The following is a 20,232-nucleotide window of genomic DNA, read 5'->3' as shown; positions in this document are numbered from 1 at the left end:
AAGTAATTGTTTCAATGATAAACTGCATCAGCATCTGGTAGACCTAGGACCAATTTCTCCCCAAGAATTGGGAAAGAAGGCGGACCATTGGGTCAAGACTAGGGTGACCAAGACTTCCACAGGGGGTGACCAAAAGAAAGGGGTCACAAAGACTCCCCAGGGGAAGAGTGTTGAGATATCCAAGGGAAAAAGTAAAGAGTCTTCTATAGGGCCCCAAAAACCTGCTCAGGAGGGAGGGCCCAGAGCCGCTTCACAATCCAATTTTGGGTACAAGGGTAAAAACTTTGATCCCAAAAAGGCCTGGTGTCGTAGCTGTAATCAGCCAGGACACCAAACTGGAGACAAGGCCTGTCCCAAGAAAGGTTCCACTTCTAACTCTACTCCAGCTAACACTGGAATGGCCAGTCTCCAAGTGGGATCAACAGTGTGCCCAGAGCAAATCAGGGTTCACACTGAAGCTACATTAGTCTCTGAGGGTGGGGTAGATTTAGCCACACTGGGTGCCTGGCCCCCTAATATGCAAAAATACAGGCAGCAACTCTTAATTAATGGGACAAGTGTAGAAGGCCTGAGGGATACAGGTGCCAGTGTCACCATGGTGACAGAGAAACTGGTTTCCCATGGTCAATACCTGGCTGGACAAACTTATCCAGTCACCAACGCTGACAATCAGACTAAAGTACATCCCATGGCTATGGTAACTTTAGAGTGGGGAGGGGTCAATGGCCTGAAACAGGTGGTGGTCTCCTCAAATATCCCTGTAGACTGTTTGCTTGGAAATGACCTGGAGTCCTCAGCATGGGCTGAGGTAGAACTCAAAACCCATGCAGCCATGCTGGGTATCCCTGAACTGGTGTGTGTCAAGACAAGGGCACAGTGCAAGGCTCAGGGTGAAAAAGTGGTGTTGGAGCCTGGAAAAAGGGCCCAACCCTCCAAGAGAAAAGGAAAGAAGACTGAGGAACCAGCTTCAACACAACAAGAAAAAAAGAACCTCTCTTCCCAGGAAGAAGTTCTGCCCTCTGAGGCAACTGAGCCCATGGAGTTAGGACCTTATCAGGTTGAGCTCCTAGGCCCAGGGGGACCCTCAACGGAACAGTTGTGTAAGGGGCAAGAAACCTGTCCCTCTCTTGAAGGCCTTAGGCAGCAAGCTGCTGAAGAGTCCAAAGGAAAAATAACAGGAACACATAGAGTCTATTGGGAAGATGGACTCCTCTACACTGAGGCAAGAGATCCCAAACCTGGGGCCACTAGGAGAGTGGTAGTGCCTCAGGAGTTTAGGAAGTTCATTCTGACCATAGCTCATGACATTCCTCTTGCTGGGCATTTGGGACAGACCAAGACGTGGGAGAGATTAGTCAACCACTTCTATTGGCCCAACATGTCCCAGAAGGTCAAGGAGTTTTGTGTCTCCTGTGCCACCTGTCAAGCCAGTGGTAAGACAGGTGGACTCCCAAAGGCCCCCTCATTCCACTTCCAGTGGAGGGGGTCCCCTTTGAAAGAGTGGGTGTGGACATAGTGGGTCCACTTGAACCTCCCACAGCCTCAGGGAACCAATACATACTAGTAGTAGTGGATCATGCTACTAGATACCCTGAAGCAATTCCCCTTAGGTCGACTACTGCCCCTGCAGTAGCCAAAGCACTCATTGGTATTTTTACCAGAGTGGGATTTCCTAAGGAGGTGGTGTCTGACAGAGGTACCAACTTTAGGTCAGCATACCTGAAACATATGTGGAATGAGTGTGGGGTGACTTACAAATTCACCACACAATACCATCCACAAACCAATGGTCTTGTTGAAAGATTTAACAAGACATTGAAAGGCATGATCATGGGGCTCCCTGAAAAACTCAAAAGGAGATGGGATGTCCTCTTGCCATGTCTGCTTTTCGCCTACAAAGAGGTGCCTCAGAAGGGAGTAGGGTTTTACCCCTTTGAACTTCTGTTTGGCCATCCTGTCAGGGGACCACTAGCTCTTGTAAAAGAAGGCTGGGGGAGATCTCTTCATGAGCCTAAACAAGATATAGTGGACTATGTACTAGGCCTACGTTCAAGGATGGCAGAGTATATGGAAAAGGCAAGTAAAAACCTTGAGGCCAGCCAACAACTCCAGAAGTTTTGGTATGACCAAAAGGCTGCTATGGGTGAGTTTCAGCCAGGGCAGAAAGTCTGGGTTCTGGAGCCTGTGGCTCCCAGGGCACTTCAGGACAGATGGAGTGGCCCTTACCCAGTGCTAGAGAAGAAGAGTCAGGTCACCTACCTGGTAGACCTAGGCACTAGCAGGACCCCCAAAAGGGTGATCCATGTGAACCGCCTCAAACTCTTCCATGACAGGGCAGATGTGAATCTGTTAATGGTAACAGATGAGGACCAGGAAGCTGAGAGTGAATCTCTCCCTGATCTCCTCTCCACAGACCCAAAAGATGGTTCAGTAGATGCAGTGATCTACTCAGACACCCTCTCTGGCCAACAGCAATCTGACTGTAGGAAGGTCCTGCAACAGTTTGCTGAACTCTTTTCCCTAACCCCTGGTCAGACACACCTGTGTACCCACGATATGGACACAGGAGACAGCATGCCTTTCAAAAACAAAATTTTCAGACAGTCTGACCAAGTTAAGGAAAGCATCAAAGTGGAAGTCCACAAGATGCTAGAATTGGGAGTCATTGGGCTCTCTGACATCCCCTGGGCTAGCCCAGTGGTCTTAGTCCCCAAACCTCACACCAAAGATGGAAAGAGAGAGATGAGGTTTTGTGTGGACTACAGAGGACTTAATTCTGTCACCAAGACAGATGCCCATCATATTCCAAGGGCAGATGAATTAATTGACAAACTAGGTGCTGCCAGATACTTAAGTACCTTTGACTTGACAGCAGGGTACTGGCAAATCAAAATGGCACCAGGAGCAAAAGAAAAGACAGCATTCTCCACACCTGATGGGCATTATCAGTTTACTGTTATGCCCTTTGGTTTAAAGAATGCCCCTGCCACCTTCCAAAGGTTGGTGAATCAAGTCCTTGCTGGCTTGGAGTCCTTTAGTGCAGCTTATCTTGACGATATTGCTGTCTTTAGCTCCAGCTGGCAGGATCACCTGGTCCACCTGAAGAAGGTTTTGAAGGCCCTGCAAGCAGCAGGCCTCTCTATCAAGGCATCAAAATGTCAGATAGGGCAGGGAACTGTGGTTTACTTGGGACACCTTGTAGGTGGAGGCCAAGTTCAGTCACTCCAGCCCAAGATACAGACTATTCTGGACTGGGCAGCTCCAAAAACCCAGACTCAAGTCATGGCATTCCTTGGCTTGACTGGGTACTACAGGAGGTTTGTGAAGGGATATGGATCTATAGTGACACCCCTCACAGAACTTACCTCCAAGAAAATGCCCAAGAAGGTAAACTGGACTGTAGAATGCCAACAGGCCTTTGACACCCTGAAACAAGCAATGTGCACAGCACCAGTTCTCAAAGCTCCAGATTACTCCACACAGTTCATTGTGCAGACTGATGCCTCTGAACATGGGATAGGGGCAGTTTTGTCCCAAACAAATGATGATGGCCTTGACCAGCCTGTTGCTTTCATTAGGAGGAGGTTACTCCCCAGGGAGCAGCGTTGGAGTGCCATTGAGAGGGAGGCCTTTGCTGTGGTTTCATCCCTGAAGAAGCTGGGACCATACCTCTTTGGTACTCACTTTGTAGTTCAAACTGACCACAGAACTCTCAGATGGCTAATGCAAATGAAAGGTGAAAATCCAAAACTGTTGAGGTGGTCCATCTCCCTACAGGGAATGGACTTTATAGTGGAACACAGACCTGGGACTGCCCATGCCAATGCAGATGGCTTTTCCAGGTTCTTCCACTTAGAAAATGAAGACTATCTTGGGAAAGGTTAGTCTCATCCTCTTTCGTTTCGGGGGAGGTTGTGTAAGGAAATGCCTCCTTGGCATGGTTACCCCCTGACTTTTTGCCTTTGCTGATGCCAAGTTATGATTTGAAAGTGTGCTGAGGTCTGCTAACCAGGCCCCAGCACCAGTGTTCTTTCCCTAACCTGTACCTTTATTTCCACAATTGGCACACCCTGACATCCAGGTAAGTCCCTTGTAACTGGTACCTCTGGTACCAAGGGCCCTGATGCCAGGGAAGGTCTCTAAGGGCTGCAGCATGTCTTATGCCACCCTGGGGACCCCTCACTCAGCACAGACACACTGCTTGCCAGCTTGTGTGTGCTAGTGGGGATAAAATGACTAAGTCGACATGGCACTCCCCTCAGGTTGCCATGCCAACCTCACACTGCCTACAGGTATAGATAAGTCACCCCTCTAGCAGGCCTTACAGCCCTAAGGCAGGGTGCACTATACCATAGGTGAGGGCATAAGTGCATGAGCACTATGCCCCTACAGTGTCTAACCAAAACCTTAGACATTGTAAGTGCAGGGTAGCCATAAGAGTATATGGTCTGGGAGTCTGTCATGCACGAACTCCACAGCACCATAATGGCTACACTGAAAACTGTGAAGTTTGGTATCAAACTTCTCAGCACAATAAATGCACATTGATGCCAGTGTACATTTTATTGTAACATACACCCCAGAGGGCAACTTAGAGGTGCCCCCTGAAACCTTACCGACTATCCGTGTAGGCTGACTAGTTTTAGCAGCCTGCCACACACCAGACATGTTGCTGGCCACATGGGGAGAGTGCCTTTGTCACTCTGTGGCTAGTAACAAAGACTGTACTGGGTGGAGGTGCTTCACACCTCCCCCTGCAGGAACTGTAACACCTGGCGGTGAGCCTCAAAGGCTCACCCCCTTTGTTACAGAACCCCAGGGCACTCCAGCTAGTGGAGTTGCCCGCCCCCTCCGGCCACGGCCCCACTTTTGGCGGCAAGGCCGGAGGAGATAATGAGAAAAACAAGGAGGAGTCACTGGCCAGTCAGGACAGCCCCTAAGGTGTCCTGAGCTGAGGTGACTCTAACTTTTAGAAATCCTCCATCTTGCAGATGAAGGATTCCCCAATAGGGATAGGGATGTGCCCCCCTCCCCTCAGGGAGGAGGCACAAAGAGGGTGTAGCCACCCTCAGGGCTAGTAGCCATTGGCTACTAACCCCCCAGACCTAAACACACCCCTAAATCGAGTATTTAGGGGCTCCCAGAACACAGCAACCTAAGAAGAAGAGGACTGCTGAACTGAAAAACCTGCAGAGAAGACAGAGACACCAACTGCTTTGGCCCCAGCTCTACCGGCCTGTCTCCCCACTTCTAAAGACACTGCTCCAGCGACGCGTTCCCAGGGTCCAGCAACCTCTGAAGCCTCAGAGGACTACCCTGCATCTAGAAGGACCAAGAACTCCCAAGGACAGCGGCTCTGTTCACCAAAGACTGCAACTTTGCAACAAAGAAGCAACTTTGAAACAACACACGTTTCCCGCCGGAAGTGTGAGACTTTGCACTCTGCACCCGACGCCCCCGGCTCGACTTGTGGAGAACAAACACCACAGGGAGGACTCCCCGGCGACTACGAGACTGTGAGTAGCCAGAGTTGACCCCCCTGAGCCCCCACAGCGACGGCTGCAGAGGGAATCCCGAGGCTCCCCCTGACCGCGACTGCCTGCTTCAAAGACCCGACGCCTGGTAAAGACACTGCACCCGCAGCCCCCAGGACCTGAAGGATCCGACCTCCAGTGCAGGAGCGACCCCCAGGTGGCCCTCTCCCTTGCCCAGGTGGTGGCTACCCTGAGGAGCACCCCCTTGCCTGCCTGCATCGCTGAAGAGACCCCTTGGTCTCCCATTGAATCCTATTGCGAACCCGACGCCTGTTTGCACACTGCACCCGGCCGCCCCCGTGCTGCTGAGGGTGTACTTTTTGTGTTGACTTGTGTCCCCCCCCGGTGCCCTACAAAACCCCCCTGGTCTGCCCTCCGAAGACGCGGGTACTTACCTGCTGGCAGACTGGAACCGGGGCACCCCCTTCTCCATTGAAGCCTATGTGTTTTGGGCACCACTTTGACCTCTGCACCTGACCGGCCCTGAGCTGCTGGTGCGGTAACTTTGGGGTTGCTCTGAACCCCCAACGGTGGGCTACCTTGGACCCAAACTTGAACCCCGTAGGTGGTTTACTTACCTGCAAAAACTAACAAACACTTACCTCCCACAGGAACTGTTGAAAATTGCAGTGTCTAGTCTTAAAATAGCTATATGTCATGTATGTGAAAACTATATATGCTATTTTGCTAATTCAAAGTTCCTAAAGTTCCTAAGTGAAATACCTTTCATTTGAAGTATTACTTGTAAATCTTGAACCTGTGGTTCTTAAAATAAACTAAGAAAATATATTTTTCTATACAAAAACCTATTGGCCTGGAATTGTCTCTGAGTGTGTGTTCCTCATTTATTGCCTGTGTGTGTACAACAAATGCTTAACACTACCCTCTGATAAGCCTACTGCTCGACCACACTACCACAAAATAGAGCATTAGAATTATCTCTTTTTGCCACTATCTTACCTCTAAGGGGAACCCTTGGACTCTGTGCATGCTATTTCTTACTTTGAAATAGTACATACAGAGCCAACTTCCTACATATACATAATAAGACAGAGATCTAAACTGCACCATAATGAGAAAAGAAAGGATAAAAGGCTTACCAACTAGTCTGGAGTCATGCTATTCCCTACTTGGGATCACTATGGCAGCTTGCCATGTTTCTGCAAGCGAAAAAAGGTGTAGACCCAAAAACAAATGATACGTAACTATAGTGTTTTTCTTAAAAAGGAGTACAAATGCACACCAAAACTCACTAAGCTCTATTCCAATCGTGTGTCTTGCTTGAAGACGTTCTATTTTCAGGACAATACAAAGTACCCGAGTCCAGTGATATATTAAAAAATATACCAATCGTTTTTTGTAGGAGATTACTGCCCATCCTTTTTTATCGGTAAAAAGACCTTAGTTGGTTCTCAAGCAAACAGTTATTTAAACATGCAATGTGCCGAACCAAAAGAAAAATATTATTGTTGCCAGTTAGCCATAAAAGAAAAAAAGAAGAAAAAAAGGAAAGAAAAACGCGTCTACTCACATGTCTCCAGTCTCCGGACGAACTTCTCAAACACTGCGATGTGAATACAAGACGCTGTGTATCCGGAAATAAAGGACGTGCTACACTGAGCTGTCCAATCACAAGGGCTATAAGGGAAAACGACCTTACCAGAAAAAAGATTAGAAGACGGACTCCTTGCTGCCGGTAGTTTTTTGCTTAACATAGAAAGGACTGTTCGTCACTTGCAATAGTATCAGTGTTTAAGATACAGGAAGATGGAATTAGATGCTCGCTTACATTGAAACGAGTGAGAATATAACAGAAATTGGTTACAGATAAGTAATGTAATAGGAATCTAACAACGAGGGCAAATCATAGATTAAATAGAAACAAGTAGAAAAAATTGCATATGTATTGAAGACCAAAGTGTCTCCCCCCAATAGGAGGCAAAAAACCATGAAGAAAAAAAGGAATAGCACAGATTTGAAGCTCCTATATAAGAATATATTATTCATTACCAAAAGCAACAAACAAATACCTGTTGATATTTATTGTTGGAAGCTAGTGCCTGTTAGGAGAGGTCTTACCCAGAGCACAAGCTGCATATATATGCCTCAAGGCATTGTAAAACAGAATCTCAGAGGGGGTAGTTTAAATTAGAAAAAGGTCCTGAAGATAATTCAAATGAAAAAGAATTTCACACTAAAAAAGAAAAGAAAACTGTAAGGAAATGGCTCCCTGTTGCAGTTACCCCCCACTTTTTGCCTGATACTGATGCTGACTTGACTGAGAAGTGTGCTGGGACCCTGCTAACCAGGCCCCAGCACCATTGTTCTTTCACCTAAAATGTACCATTGTTTCCACAATTGGCACACCCCTGGCACACAGATAAGTCCCTTGTAAAAGGTACCAGTGGTACCAAGGGCCCTGTGACCAGGGAAGGTCCCTAAGGGCTGCAGCATATGTTGTGCCATCCTAAGGGACCCCTCACCTAACACATGCACACTGCCATTGCAGATTGTGTGTGTTGGTGGGGAGAAAAAGGCAAAGTCGACATGGCATCCCCCTCAGGATGCCATGCACACAAAATACTGCCTGTGGCATAGGTAAGTCACCCCTCTAGCAGGCCTTACAGCCCTAAGGCAGGGTGCACTATACCACAGGTGAGGGCAAAGCTGCATGAGCAATATGCCTCTACAGTGTCTAAGCCAAACCTTAGACATTGTAAGTACAGTTGTGGCCATATTAAGTATATGGTCTGGGACCCCATAGGCACACTGGCAGTATACCAATCCATAGGCATATGCACAATTACAATATAAAGGGCCAACACCTATTCTCCGGTAGCATTCATACTTGCTGGGCCCACAGTGTGCCCAAAAAGGCGATGGGTAATACAGGTCCGGCAACTAGAGGATCCACACCAATCATACGCGCAATCCATCAGCGGATACTGAGTGGGAGCTGAGGATTACAGCTAATGCAGCATATAAAGATTCTGAAGGATAAAGAGTGTTCCTTGGCGTGTGTGATGTGGGAGGTTTGGGGTTATTAGTTATTCGTTGTTAAGTAGTCAAGCGGAATCCTGCGGACGTTAATTGCTCTACATGTAATGTGGTTTGAATACATAAAATCAATAAAATAAATAAAAACAAAAAAAAAAGTATATGGTCTGGGAGTTTGTCAAAAACGAACTCCACAGCTCCATAATGGCTACACTGAATACTGGGAAGTTTGGTATCAAACTTCTTAGAATAATAAACCCACACTGATGCCAGTGTTGGATTTATTAAAAAATGCACACAGAGGGCATCTTAGAGATGCCCCCTGTATTTTACCCAATTGTTCAGTGCAGGACTGACTGGTCTGTGCCAGCCTGCTGCTGAGAGACGAGTTTCTGACCCCATGTGGTGAGGGCCTTTGTGCTCTCTGAGGACAGAAAGAAAAGCCTGCTCTGGGTGGAGGTGCTTTACACCTCCCCCTGCAGGAACTGTAACACCTAGCAGTGAGCCTCAAAGGCTCAGGCTTTGTGTTACAATGCCCCAGGGTACTCCAGCTAGTGGAGATTCCCGCCCCCTAGACACAGCCCCCACTTTTGGCGGCAAGTCCAGGGGAGATAATGAGAAAAACAAGGAGGAGTCACCCACCAGTCAGGACAGCCCCTAAGGTGTCCTGAGCCGAGTTGACCCCTGCCTTTAGAAATCCTCCATCTTGATTTTGGAGGATTCCCCCAATAGGAATAGGGATGTGCCCCCCTCCCCTCAGGGAGGAGGCACAAAGAGGGTGTAGCCACCCTCAAGGACAGTAGCCATTGGCTACTGCCCTCCCAGACCTAAACACACCCCTAAATTCAGTATTTAGGGGCTCCCCAGAACCTAGGAAACTAGATTCCTGCAACCTGAAGAAGAAGAAGGACTGCTGACCTGAAGCCCTGCAGTGAAGACGGAGACGACAACTGATTTGGCCACAGCCCCACCGGCTTGTCTCCCTACTTTGAAGAAAACTGCAACAGCGATGCATCCAACAGGGTCCAGCGACCTCTGAAGCCTCAGAGGACCACCCTGCATCTAAAGGACCAAGAAGCTCCTGAGAACAGCGGCCCTGCTCAAGAAACTGCAACTCTTTGCAACAAAGAAGCAACTTTTAAAGACCACACATTTCCCGCCGGAAGCGTGAGACTTTCCACTCTGCACCCGATGCCGCCGGCTCGACTCGCGGAAAACTAACTCTACAGGGAGGACTCCCCAGCGACTGCGAGCCCGTGCGTAGCCAGAGTTGACCCCCCTGTGCCCCCACAGCGACGCCTGCAGAGGAAATTCAGAGGCTCCCCCTGACCGCGACTGCCTGCTTCAAGGAACCCGACGCCTGGAAACCACACTGCAGCCTGCAGGACCTGAAGGAACCGAACTCCAGTGCAGGAGCGACCCCCATGCAACCCTCTGCCTAGCCCAGGCAGTGGCTACCCCGAGGAGCCCCCCCCTGTGCCTGCCTGCATCGTTGAAGAGACCCCCGGGTCTCCCCATTGATTTCTATTGAAAACCCGACGCCTGTTTGCACTCTGCACCCGGCTGCCCCTGTGCCGCTGAGGGTGTACTTTCTGTGCCTGCTTGTGTCCCCCCTGGTGCCCTACAAAACCCCCCTGGTTTGCCCTCCGAAGTCGCGGGTACTTACCTGCTGGCAGACTGGAACCGGGGCACCCCTATTTCCATTGAAGCCTATGTGTTTTAGGCACCACTTTGACCTTTGCACCTGACTGGCCCTGAGCTGCTGGTCTGGTAACTTTGGGGTTGCCTTGAACCCCCAACGGTGGGCTACCTTGGACCCAACTTTGAACCCTGTAAGTGTTTTACTTACCTGTGAACTTAACATTTACTTACCTCCCCCAGGAACTGTTGATTTTTGCACTGTGTCCACTTTCAAAATAGCTTATTGCCATTTTTGCCCAAACTGTATATGCTATTGTGATAATTCAAAGTTCCTAAAGTACCTAAGTGAAATACCTTTCATTTAAAGTATTGTTTGTAAATCCTGAACCTGTGGTTCTTAAAATAAACTAAGAAAATATATTTTTCTATATAAAAACCTATTGGCCTGGAATTGTCTTTGCATGTGCGTTCCTCATTTATTGATTGTGTGTGTACAACAAATCTTTAACACTACCCTTTGATAAGCCTACTGCTCGACCACACTACCACAAAATAGAGCATTAGAATTATCTCTTTTTGCCACTGTCTTACCTCTAAGGGGAACCCTTGGACTCTGTGCACACTATTTCTTACTTTGAAATAGTATATACAGAGCCAACTTCCTACATTGGTGGCAACGGTGGGATACAAGACTTTGCATTTGCTGGACTACTCATCCAATACCTGATCACACAACTAAATTCCAAAAATTGTCATTAGAAACAGATTTTTGAAATTTGAGCTATTTTTCTAAATTTCTAAAAGTCCTGCTAGGGCCTTGGTTAAGTCCCTGTTGGCATTTCTTTTAGAGTTTAAAAGTTTTGTAAAAGTGTGGATTAAGTTCTAGAAATAGTTTAGATTCTTGAAAAGTATCCCAACTTTTAGAGAAATAATGTCTAGCACAGGTGAGGTGGTGGTGGAACTCAACGTCACCCCTTACCTGCATCTAAAGATGTCAGAGTTAAGTTCTCTCTGTATGCTAAAAAGGATAAAAACTGGGTCCAACCCTACCAAAGTACAGCTCCAGAAGCTTTTTGCAGAGTTCAAAAGGGACCACCCCTCTGACGATAATCCTTCAGATGGGGAAATTAGTGAACAGGAGGATGACTTCCCCCCTCCTGTCCTAAATAGGGAGAACAGGGTCCCTCAAACCCTGACTCCTCAAATCCTAGTCAGAGAAACTGGTTCTTCCATGGGGGAGTTCAGTACCTCTGAAAACATTGAGAACAGCCTCAATGAAGATGACCTCCTTTTAGCCACGATGGCCAAAAGACTGGCTTTGGAGAAACAGCTCCTAGCCATAAAAAGGGAAAGAAAAGAGATGGGGTTAGCTCCCATCAATGGTGGCAGCAACATAAATAGGGTCAGAGAGAATACTGACATCCTAAAAATCCCGAAAGGGATTGTAACCAAATATGAAGATGGTGATGACATCACCTAGTGGTTCACAGCTTTTGAGAGGGCTTGTGCAACCAGAAAAGTAAACAGATCTCACTGGGGAGCTCTCCTTTGGGAAATGTTCACTGGAAAGTGTAGGGATAGACTCCTGACACTCTCTGGTAAAGATGCAGAATCCTATGACCTAATGAAGGCTACCCTGATTGAGGGCTTTGGATTCTCCACTGAGGAGTACAGGATTAGGTTCAGGGGGGCTCAAAAATCCTCGAGCCAGACCTGGGTTGATTTTGTAGACTACTCAGTGAAAACACTGGATGGTTGGGTAACTGGAAATGAAGCGCATGACTATGTTGGGCTTTACAATTTGTTTATGAAAGAACACATTTTAAGTAACTGCTTCAATGAAAAGTTGCATCAGTATCTGGTAGACCTAGGTCCAATTTCTCCCCAAGAATTGGGAAAGAAGGCAGACCATTGAGTCAAGACTAGGGTAACCAAAACTTCCACTGGGGGTGATCAAAAGAAAGGGGTTACAAAGCCTCCCCAGGAGAAAGTGGGTGACCTTAGAAACAAAGAAAAAGAGTCCTCTGTAGGCCCCCAAAAAGCAGACCAGGTGGGTGGGCCCCAAGACAACCCAAAACAAAGGTGGGTACCAGGGTAAGAACAGGGATGCCACTAAGGCATGGTGCCAAAACTGTAGACAGGGCACCACACCAAGGACACTTCTTGTCCCAAAAACAAACCCCCTAGCAAAGTCCCAGGGGTGACCAGTGTAGCCATTGGGGATGACTCCTCAGATGAGGAGGTCTTCATAGCCTTCAACTGGAAAAAGGGACCAACAGGTGAGTTGGAGATTCCAGAGGGAAGTAGACACTTCCACCACCTACTGGTGAATGGAATCCCGGCCACTGCCCTGAGAGACACTTGTGCCAGTCACACTATTGTGCATGACAGGCTGGTGTTCTCAAACCAGTACATCCCAGGTGAGACTGCCAGAGTAAGAGTTAGCCCAGACAGGGTCACTGAAAGGGATGTGGCTTTTGTGCCCATAGAAGTGGGTGGGACTTTTAGCTAGAGAACGGTGGTAGTCAGTACAAACTTCCCCCTTGATTGTCTCCTTGGAAATGACTATCCAGAGGTTAGTCAGAGCCCAAGAGAGGAACTGGTCCAGTGCCAGTCCTCTCCCAAGGATTCTGGAGGTCCTGCCCCTGCAGTAACTGCAAGCAGGCCCCAGAAGAAAAAGAAAAGGAAACAGTGTAGGAAAGGTGGACAGCCTTTAGCCAAGGTTCCAGCAAGCCAAGGAGATTCTGCTCCAGTAGGGAAGAACTCCAAAAATGGCACTGGTAAGGTCCAACCTGACCCACAAGAAGTCCTGGCTAATCAGGCAACTGTTAAACTTGAGTGGGTGGCTCCTCAGTTAACAGAAGAAAGACTGGAAGAAGGGTGTTTCCTACAAGATGTAGTAACCCTCCACTCTTACACAGCAGACAGGCACCCTGAACCCAAAGAAGCCTGTAACTTAGCCTCTTCCCTTGCAGGTGAAGAGCTAAAGGTGTGGTTCTGGGCACTGACAGCTGTCAGTGGCCTCTGCTGGGTGTTAGCCTTTATGGCTGCACTATCCTTGGCATGGTGGTCTGACCCCATGCCAAATAGCAAGTTAGGCCCCCTGACCCTGTTGGTCATGGTGGGGTTACTCCAGCTCTGGGTAACCTCTTTGGGTAACCTAGGGGTGACCCTGGCTAAGATAAGATTAGCAGAGGTGGATACCTCTAACCCCAAAATAGAGAGAATGGGTGAAGACATTAAAAGCACAGACAAGAGGCAATTCAGACTAGGTCCTATCTCTGTGGAAGTGGGTCAGTTCCCCAGAGGGAATGACCTGAACAGGAGGATGTAAGGCAGAGTAGGCCCTGCAACAAACCAGCCTATTTCCTCTACTCTTCCTCGCCTGACAGACTAGGAAGACTCTCCCAGCTTTGGCTGAGTCTCCTGGCCTGTGGGATGGGTGGGGGGGGGGGCTTGTGTAAGGAAATGGCTCCCTGTTGCAGTTACCCCCCACTTTTTGCCTGATACTGATGCTGACTTGACTGAGAAGTGTGCTGGGACCCTGCTAACCAGGCCCCATCACCAGTGCTCTTTCACCTAAAATGTACCATTGTTTCCACAATTGGCACACCCCTGGCACACAGATAAGTCCCTTGTAAAAGGTACCAGTGGTACCAAGGGCCCTGTGACCAGGGAAGGTCCCTAAGGGCTGCAGCATATGTTGTGCCACCCTAAGGGACCCCTCACCTAACACATGCACACTGCCATTGCAGATTGTGTCTGTTGGTGGGGAGAAAAAGGCAAAGTCGACATGGCATCCCCCTCAGGATGCCATGCACACAAAATACTGCCTGTGGCATAGGTAAGTCACCCCTCTAGCAGGCCTTACAGCCCTAAGGCAGGGTGCACTATACCACAGGTGAGGGCATAGCTGCATGAGCAATATGCCCCTACAGTGTCTAAGCCAAACCTTAGACATTGTAAGTACAATTGTGGCCATATTAAGTATATAGTTTGGGAGTTTGTCAAAAACGAACTCCACAGCTCCATAATGGCTACACTGAATACTGGGAAGTTTGGTATCAAACTTCTCAGAATAATAAACCCACACTGATGCCAGTGTTGGATGTATTAAAAAATGCACACAGAGGGCATCTTAGAGATGCCCCCTGTATTTTACCCAATTGTTCAGTGCAGGACTGACTGGTCTTTGCCAGCCTGCTGCTGAGAGACGAGTTTCTGACCCCATGTGGTGAGGGCCTTTGTGCTCTCTGAGGACAGAAACAAAAGCCTACTCTGGGTGGAGATGCTTCACACCTCCCCCTGCAGGAACTGTAACACCTAGCAGTGAGCCTCAAAGGCTCAGGCTTTGTGTTACAATGCCCCAGGGCACTCCAGCTAGTGGAGATGCCCGCCCCCTGGACACAGCCCCCACTTTTGGTGACAAGTCCAGGGGAGATAATGAGAAAAACAAGGAGGAGTCACCCACCAGTCAGGACAGCCCCTAAGGTGTCCTGAGCTGAGGTGACCCCTGCCTTTAGAAATCCTCCATCTTGATTTTGGAGGATTCCCCCAATAGGAATAGGGATGTGTCCCCCTCCCCTCAGGGAGGAGGCACAAAGAGGGTGTGGCCACGCTCAAAGACAGTAGCCATTTGCTACTGCCCTCCCAGACCTAAACACACCCCTAAATTCAGTATTTAGGGGCTCCCCAGAACCTAGCAAACTAGATTCCTGCAACCTGAAGAAGAAGAAGGACTGCTGACCTGAAGCCCTGCAGTGAAGCTGGAGACGACAACTGATTTTGCCCCAGCCCCACCGGCCTGTCTCCCTACTTCGAAGAAAACTGCAACAGCGACACATCCAACAGGGTCCAGCGACCTCTGAAGCCTCAGAGGACCACCCTGCATCTAAAGGACAAAGAAGCTCCCGAGAACAGCGGCCCTGTTCAAGAAACTGCAACTCTTTGCAACAAAGAAGCAACTTTTAAAGACCACACATTTCCCACCGGAAGCGTGAGACTTTCCACTCTGCACCCGACGCCCCCGGCTCGACTTGCGGAAAACTAACTCTACAGGGAGGACTCCCCGGCGACTGCGAGCCTGTGAGTAGCCAGAGTTGACACCCCTGAGCCCCCACAGCGACGCCTGCAGAGGAAATCCAGAGGCTCCCCCTGACCGCGACTGCCTGCTTCAAGGAACCCGACGCCTGGAAACCACACTGCACCTGCAGCCCCCAGGACCTGAAGGAACTGAACTCCAGTGCAGGAGCGACCCCCATGCGACCCTCTGCCTAGCCCAGGCAGTGGCTACCCTGAGGAGCCCCCACTGTGCCTGCCTGCATCGTTGAAGAGACCCCCTGGTCTCCCCATTGATTTCTATTGAAAGCCCGATGCCTGTTTGCACTCTGCACCCGGCCGCCCATGTGCCGCTGAGGGTGTATTTTCTGTGCCTGCTTGTGTCCCCCTCGGTGCCCTATAAAACCCCCCTGGTCTGCCCTCCGAAGTCACGGGTACTTACCAGCTGGCAGACTGGAACCGGGGCACCCCTATTTCCATTGAAGCCTATGTGTTTTGGGCACTACTTTGACCTCTGCACCTGACCGGCCCTGAGCTGCTGGTCTGGTAACTTTGGAGTTGCCTTGAACCCCCAACGGTGGGCTACCTTTGACCCAACTTTTAACCCTGTAGGTGTTTTACTTACCTGTGAACTTAACATTTACTTACCTCCCCCAGGAACTGTTGATTTTTGCACTGTGTCCACTTTTAAAATAGCTTATTGCCATTTTTGCCCAAACTGTACATGCTATTGTGATAATTCAAAGTTCCTAAAGTACCTAAGTGAAATACCTTTCATTCAAAGTATTGTTTGTAAATCTTGAACCTGTGGTTCTTAAAATAAACTAAGAAAATATATTTTTCTATATAGAAACCTATTGGCCTGGAAATGTCTTTGAGTGTGTGTTCCTCATTTATTGCTTGTGTGTGTACAACAAATGCTTAACACTACCCTGTGATAAGCCTACTGCTCGACCACACTACCACAAAATAGAGCATTAGAATTATCTCTTTTTGCCACTATCTTACCTCTAAGGGGAACCCTTGGACTCTGTGCACACTATTTCTTACTTTGAAATAGTATATACAGAGCCAACTTCCTACAAAAACCAAGTACAGTAACGTAAATTATGGACACCTATAGTCCACCGGCAACACTTAACCAAGGTATCTCATCATTCAACCCCAGAATATGCGTGCCTAATTTGAACACCCATCGTTGCTCAACTTGTAGAAGTGTTTTAGATGGTGACTGTACAACTTCCAAGACTATACACCAGATAGTGCTTCTGCAGGTGCTGCCTGCTTCTGCGTGGGCTCTCTGTGTTGCTGAGTGCCCCCTCTGTCTCCTCCTCCAAGGGGCGACCTCCTGGTCCTTCCTGGGCCCGGGCAGCACCCATTTTCTTCAACTGCGACCTTTGCAGCTAGCAAGGCTTGTTTGCAGTCTTTCTGCGTGGAAACAACTCTGCATCCTCCAGCACGCCGTGGGGCATCTTCTGTGCTGTTCTGTTCTGTTGTTGCCAAATCTTCAGCTTCTTCAACCCAGAGGCAGCCATTTTGCACCTTCATGGGCTCCTGCCCCCCCTGGACACTTGTGTGACTCTTGGACTTGGTCCCTTTCCTTTGCAGGTCCTCAGGTCCGGGAATCCATCTTCAGTGCTTTGCAGTCAGTTGTTGTCTTTGCAGAATCTCCTATCACGACTTTAGTGTGTTTCTGGGGAAGTAGGGTAACTTTACTACTACTTTTCAGGGTCTTGGGGTGGGGTATTGTAGTAGGCTGGCCTGGCTTGTAGTGGGTACCAAAGGTACTTACACCTTGTGCCAGGTCTAGTTATCCCTTATTAGTAGAATAGAGGTGTTTCTAGCAGCTTAGGCTGATAGAAGGTAGCTATGGCAAAGCAGCTTAGGCTGAACTAGGAGACATGCAAAGCTCCTAATATACCACTTATATCATATGCACAATATCATAAGAAAACACAATACACAGAGTTACTCAAAATAAAGGTACTTTATTTTTATGACAATATGCCAAAAGTATCTCAGTGAGTACCCTCAGTAAGAAGGTAAGTACTATACACAAGTTATATGTACACAAACCAAAATCAGGTAAGTAAGAGTCAGAAAAGTAATGCAAACAGTGTAGAATTACAATAGGTTGCAATAGGCAAGCATAGGTATGGGGCAACACAAACCATATACTCCAAAAGTGGAATGCGAATCACGATTGGACCCCAGACCTATGTGAGCTTGTAGAGGGTCGCTGGGACTGTAAGAAAACAGTCAGGGTGCCCAAGATACCCCACCCCAAGACCCTGAAAAGTAGGAGTAAAGTGCACCTACTACCCCAAAAGAGCACAATAGTCGTGATAGGGGGATTCTGCAAGAACAACAAACACCAGCAGTGCACTGACAACGGATTTCCAGACCTGAGGACCTGCAAGGCAAGGGGACCAAGTCCAATAGTCGCGACAGTGTCCAGGGGGGTTGCAGGAGCCCAGGAAACCCAGGATGAAGGTGCAAGGAAGCTGCCTCCGGATGGAAGAAGCTTGGATTTCTGCAGGAATGAAGGACTAGGAACTTCTCCTTTGAAAGACAGATGTCCCACGTCGCGATGAAGCTTGCAGAGGTGTTCCCACGCAGAAATATCGCAAACAAGCCTTGCTAGCTGCAAGGGTCGCAGTAGAGGTTTTTGGGTGCTGCTGAGGACCAGGAAGGACCAGGATGTCGCCTTTTGGAGGAGGAGACAGAGGGGGTGCTCAGCAACTCAGAGAGCCCTAACAGAAGCAGGCAGCACCCGCAGAAGTACCCCAACAGGCACTTCGAAGAAGAGTGAACCGGAGTCCACACAAAGTTACAAAAGAGGGTCCCACGACGTCGGAGGCCAACTCAGAGGGTTGTGCACTGCAGGACGGAGTGCTGGGGACCCAGGCTAGGCTCTGCCCAAAGGAAATCCTGGAAGAGTGCACAGGAGCCGGAGCAGCTGCAAATTACGCGGTACACAGCTTTGCAGTCTAGCGTGGGGAGGCAAGGACTTACCTCCACCAAACTTGGACTGAAAAGTCACTGGACTGTGGGAGTCACTTAGACAGAGTTGCTGTGTTCCAGGGACCACACTCATCAGGATGAGAGGGGACCCAGAGGACCAGTGATGCAATCTTTTGGTGCCTGCGTTAGCAGGGGGAAGATTCAGTCGACCCACAGGAGATATCTTCAGAGCTTCTGGTGCAGGGTGAAGGCAGGCTACCCCCAGAGCATGCACCACCTGGAAACAGTAGAGAAAGCCGGCAGGATTAGGCGCTACAATGTTGCTGGTAGTCGTCTTGCTACTTTGTTGCGGTTTTGCAGGCGTCCTGGAGCAGTCAGCGGTCGATCCTTGGTAGAAGGTGAAGAGGGAGATGCAGAGGAACTCTGGTGAGCTCTTGCATTTGTTATCTGAAGAATTCCCCAAAGCAGAGACCCTAAATAGCCAGAAAAGGAGGTTTGGCTACCAAGAGAGGTAAGAGCCTATCAGAAGGAGCCTCTGACGTCACCTGCTGGCACTGGCCACTCAGAGCAGTCCAGTGTGCCCCCAACACCTCTGTTTCCAAGATGGCAGAGGTCTGGGACACACTGGATGAGCTCTGGGCACCTCCCCTGGAGGTACTGGTCAGGGGAGTGGTCACTCCCCTTTCCTTTGTCCAGTTTCGCACCAGAGCAGGGCTGGGGGATCCCTGAACCAGTGCAGACTGGCTTATGCAGAGATGGGCACCATCTGTGCCCATCAAAGCATTTCCAGAGGCTGGGGGAGGCTACTCCTCTCCAGCCTGTCACACCTATTTCCAAAGGCTGAGGGTGTAACACCCTCTCTCAGAGGAAATCCTTTGTTCTGCCTTCCTGGGCCAGGGCTGCCTGGATCCTAGGAGGGCAGAAACCTGTCTGAGGGGTTGGCAGCAGCAGCAGCTGCAGTGGAGACCCCGGAAAGGCAGTTTGGCAGTACCCGGGTTCTGTGCTAGAGACCCGGGGGATCATGGAATTGTCCCCCCAATACCAGAATGGTATTGGGGTGACAATTCCATGATCTTAGACATGTTACATGGCCATGTTCGGAGTTACCATTGTGACGCTATACATAGGTAGTGACCTATGTATAGCGCACGCGTGTAATGGTGTCACCGCACTCACAAAGTCCAGGGAATTTGCCCTGAACGATGTGGGGGCACCTTGGCTAGTGCCAGGGTGCCCACAAACTAAGTGACTTTGCACCCAACCTTCACCAGGTGAAGGTTAGACATATAGGTGACTTATAAGTTACTTATGTGCAGTGGTAAATGGCTGTGAAATAACGTGGATGTTATTTCACGCAGACTGCAGTGGCAGGCCTGTGTAAGAATTGTCAGAGCTCCCTATGGGTGGCAAAAGAAATGCTGCAGCCCATCGGGATCTCTTGGAACCCCAATACCCTGGGTACCTCAGTACCATATACAAAGGAATTATATGGGTGTACCAGTGTGCCAATGTGAATTGGTAAATTTAGTCACCAGCCTGCAGTGACATTTGGAAAGCAGAGAGAGCATAACCACTGAGGTTCTGGTTAGCAGAGCCTCAGTGAGACAGTTAGGCACCACACAGGGAACACATACAGGGCACATACTATGAGCACTGGGGTCCTGCCTGGCAGGGTCCCAGTGACACAAGGACTAAAACAACATACATACAGTGAAATATGGGGGTAATATGCCAGGCAAGATGGTACTTTCCTACAGGTATCTTGGACACCGTTAGTGTTTTCTTACACTCCCAGCGACCCTCTACACACTACACTAGGCCTGGGGTCCCTAAGTGGCTCTCATTCCACTTTCTTAGTATATGGTTTGCGTTGCCCCTAGGCCTATTGCATCCTATTGTATTCTACAGTGTTTGCACTACTTTTCTAACTGTTTTCTTACCTGATTTTGGTTTGTGTGTATATTTTGTGTATTTTACTTACCTCCTAAGGGAGTATATGCTAAGAGATATTTTTGGCACATTGTCACTAAAATAAAGT

Source organism: Pleurodeles waltl, chromosome 12 (genome assembly GCF_031143425.1).
Source record: "Pleurodeles waltl isolate 20211129_DDA chromosome 12, aPleWal1.hap1.20221129, whole genome shotgun sequence".
NCBI lineage: Eukaryota > Metazoa > Chordata > Amphibia > Caudata > Salamandridae > Pleurodeles > Pleurodeles waltl.
Note: the sequence above shows the minus strand (reverse complement) of the source record.